This window comes from Oxyura jamaicensis, chromosome 1 (genome assembly GCF_011077185.1).
Source record: "Oxyura jamaicensis isolate SHBP4307 breed ruddy duck chromosome 1, BPBGC_Ojam_1.0, whole genome shotgun sequence".
NCBI classification, from domain to species: Eukaryota; Metazoa; Chordata; class Aves; order Anseriformes; family Anatidae; genus Oxyura; species Oxyura jamaicensis.
The window spans coordinates 10366924-10371322 of record NC_048893.1 but is presented as its reverse complement, the minus strand read 5'-3'; the positions used below and the strand labels follow the sequence as shown (position 1 = coordinate 10371322).

General features: G+C 37.0%; 1 non-coding gene across 1 annotated transcript; it reads left to right on the top strand.

Moving 5' to 3' along the window:
- The first annotated feature begins 3437 nt into the window (after positions 1–3437).
- Positions 3438–3519, top strand: TRNAL-AAG. The gene has a single exon. It is a non-coding gene; the product is annotated as a tRNA-Leu (tRNA).
- Positions 3520–4399: the final 880 nt, after the last annotated feature.

The window sequence follows — 4399 nt, the reverse complement described above, 5'->3', positions numbered from 1 at the left end:
TGTTCCAGAACTTGCATACAATAGTTTCTCTTTTAAATAACCATGTACAGGACCAGCAAAAATCATTTATTGGCTAGAGATCAGGCTTTATCAAAACATTCTGTGAAAGCAGTTCTAGGGAATAAAAAAAAAATCTGTCTCAGGATGAACTCTGTGTAAATATGCCTGCTGTTTGAGAGGGCTTGGAATCATGGTCCTTCACGGGTGGACTCTGAGCAATTGCAGTTTGAAATAAACCTTGTTAATAGTTATTGCACCATACTCATACGCAGATCAAGCACTGCAGCACCTCGATTTCGTGTGTATGCATGCACAATTGTCTTTCAGTCTAATTCTCTGACTGACATGGATGTCAGAGTAATGAAATTTATGATTCCTAACAAGTAACATATTGCTATGTATCAGAATATTTTTCAGGAAGGGTTGGAATATTCTTGGTACACATATTACTGTTTCTTTAGCTTTGGCCTGTTATCTCAACCATAACATATATAGATGTAACACAGCACTACCTGAAATTTAATATTGCACAATAAGAGCATTGTGGACTATTTTTATGCATTTCTTTTAGTACAATCTAATTCAGCTAAAAAATAAATTATTCAATAAATGCAGTCAAATTAGCTTTACATATCACATAAACCCAGTTTGCCAGTTAATAACTGGACATTGCCATTTCTAATTCCTTTATTGGTTCCAAATAATGGCCCAGATACTTCTGGTCCTCAGACTGCCCCCAGTGCTAGTCAAGAAATGAATACTTTCCAAGAGCATAACTTCAGAAAGAAACTGCAGTGATCCTATTATGGGAGAGTGTGCTGCTGGTTGGAATTAACACTGCATTTTTCTCCACAGTGTGAATATCACAAATAGAATTAGATGAAGAAATTACTTGAATCTACATTTAAAAAAAATCCACATAGCTTCTGTGAGGACATATTTTCAGATGTTCTACTTTATTCAAGCAATGATGATGATGGATTTTCAAGGTAGGCTATTATATCTTTGCTTTCTTTCTTGTTTTCTGTCACAAATTTCCTAAGAGCTTAAAGAGATCCCTGTGCCTTGTGACATGGTACACAGACTTTCTGTTATTCCTGTCATTGAAAGTCAACTCAGCCACTCTCTATCTTAGTGACTTGTTAAACACTAGGGTTGTGAATAAGCTTCTGGGTAGTCACCTTTGTTATCAGGAGCACCCTTTAAATGATTCATAACTCAAGCTAGGTTAAATAAAAAATAGTATTTGCAAAGTCACAGTGTTGTAATATGCAACACAATTGAGATACCTGCGCATCTCACTCCCCATATCTGGGTCAATATTCACAACCTCTTATTTGCCATCCGACTAGTATTCATGAAAATGGCCTGTGAACTAGATCAAGGAGATGACACAGCCTGCCCTCTCATCCCAAATCCTTTTCTCAACAACATGTAAAACCCATTCAGCTTTGCATCAACCTTTCATCCTTTCTTGTGATTCAGTGTGTACAATCCTGTGGAATGTAATTAATTCATAAAGCTTAATATTCTATGCCAATTCATACATTAAAATTGTAAGACAGAACTAAATAGAATGTGTGTAGCTCATTTGAAGGCCTTGACTGAAATCAGAGAAAACAGTATCTTTGCACTTAGAAATGTCATTGACCCTGATGTCAGTGAACTCTGACCAGTGACCTCTCAACTCTGACATCTTGTCAATGATATTTGCTATAATCTGATACACTTTTCTTATTTAGGTGGTTGTCCTTACTAGCTTTACCCAGATGTTATTCTGGGTCATTCACACACTGTACTTCCATGTCTCAGGGATGGGATATTTGCAGTTATATTTTTAGATTACTAGATTTAAGAAGAATCAATGCTTTTTAATTTGAGGTCAACCAAAAAGTCATGTGATCTGGATGGTGTAGTGATGCCTGGAGGCTTTGTGAGGGTCTAATGAAGGTACCTGTCTAGTCTTTGACTGATAAATATGTTTCCATCTTTTTAAAGGAAGTTAAAGCGAAAAACAAAACAAAACAAGAAACAACAAAACAAACAACAACAAAAAAGCAGGTCCTTTGCAAATCCACAGGTTTTACAAATCAAGACTTTTTCTTTCAGTGGGGACTGAATAACATCTTTGTGGTTGTCCTTTGTTCCATTCTCATGAGTATTATTAGTCTGCCTATTTATAATGCTGGCCAACAATAAAATCACTTGACCTTATTCCACTGACTTAATAAAACCATCAAACTTAATAAAGTGTCCAAACATTTATCTTATAAAAATCTTAAGTTGACTTAATAATCAGTTAATAAACCTCTGCTTAAGTGACATAGTTTTCCAATTAAAATCTTGTTACTTCTCAAAAATTGTACAGCATATAAAGGAGGTAATTCACCAATTATTTCTTTAGGCATACTGTTCCTTAAGGACAAATCTTTCTCATTTCACCATGAAAATGAATAAGAGAAAAATAATTTATTTGGAACTAAATTAAATACAACAGAATAGCTGTGTTGGAAGGGACCTTCAAAGATCAGCCAATCCAACTGCCTGACCACTTCAGTGCTAAATTTAAGTTAAAGAATATTATTAAGGGCATTATCCAAGTGGCTTTTGAATACTGACAGACATGGGGCATCAACTACCTGTGTAGGAAGCCTGTTCTAGTGAAATTTTAGGCAGCAGTGAGGTTATCTCTCAGCTTCCTTTCTCCAGTTTAAATAACTGAAGTGTCCTGAGCTTTTCCTCATCAGACATGCCTTCCAGCCCCGTTACCAGCTTTGTTGCATTCCTTGGGATGCTTTCAACCTTAACATCCTTTATATACTGTGGAGCTGTACACAATTTTCAAGGCAAGGCCACACCAACACTAAATACAGCAGCAGAATCCCGTTTGTTTTATTAATCTAAGATTTTTATTATGCATACAAACCTCTTAAAGGAAAGCAGAACCCAGTGGAATAGAAAGCAATTCAATTTGATAAATCTGAATACTTGTCACAGTGCAAACTGGATCATGAAAAGTTCTTTCTTCAGTAGCATGCTAATTTTCGAGCATAAATCTGCATTCTTATTTTTTTTTATTATCTGAAGACTTACAATCACAGAAGATAATTGTTACATTTTCTATTAAAAAAATATGTGAGGAGTGTACCCAAGGAAATAAGAAAGGGTCAGAAATGTAACTTGCACAGTAACTGTGAGTTCAAGCACAGAAGTAGAAGTAAAAGCATTAGGTTTTGTTGTTGTTCTTTTTTTTTTTTTTTTTTTTTCTTTTTTGTTAAATCCTGTTTTGAGAGGTGTGGCAATATCATATGCTTTTATTTTGTCACAGAAAGAGTGGAAATCAAGCATTCCAAATCGTATTATAGAATAAAATAGAAGTTTTAAAAAATCAGAAAACTATATCTATTTATAGGTATAATTATATTTATATTTAGGGCGGTAGCGTGGCCGAGCGGTCTAAGGCGCTGGATTAAGGCTCCAGTCTCTTCGGGGGCGTGGGTTCGAATCCCACCGCTGCCAGCAGCCCTTTTAGGGAGCAGTCATCTTGAATGCAATCCTGCAGCATGTACCGGATTCTGGGGTGGTCAGGCTCAGTCAGCATGGGCTCAAAGCTGCACAGAGAAAACGGCTCTGGGAGTGCTGATTTGATATTCACCTGAACATGAGCTGGCAGTGTGCCCAGGTAGGCCAATAGCATCCTGGCTTGTATCAGTGGGGGAATGGGCTAAAGTTGCGCCAGGGGAGTTTTAGGTTAGATGTTAGGAAGAGCTTCTTTACTGAAAGGGTTGTGAGGCATTGGAACAGGCTGCCTAGGGAGGTGGTGGAGTCACCATCCCTGGAAGTCTTCAAAAGACGTTTAGATGTAGAGCTTAGGGATATGGTTTAGTGGGGACTGTTAGTGTTAGGTTAGAGGTTGGACTCGATGATCTTGAGGTCTCTTCCAACCTAGAAAATTCTGTGTCTATCTGGAGCTAGTCTTTATTAATAAGTCTATTTTGAACTAAAAATAGGAAAATATTTTTTAGCAGTGAAGGCAATTTCCTGCTGACAGTGCTTACTGTGAGATTTTCCATCACTTTCCAACACTAGAGTCAAGACTTTATCCAACAGATAGTTCAGATTGCAGTTATCGATCTTGTACAAAATAGTTAGTAGATGTTTTTCAGAGTTGATGATTTGAAATCACCCATTGCCTTCAAAGTCCATTAATCTTTTAAACAAAGATGTAGTAATATTGATATATAGATGTACTTAAAAAAGAATTGTACAGACCCATACAGTAAGGGTGTTGTGGTTTAACCTGGCTGGCAGCTAAACACCACACAGCCGTTCGCTCACCCTCCCCCCTCCGTCTCTGGGATGGGGGAGAGAAACAAGGAAAAAAAAACAACTGAAATCT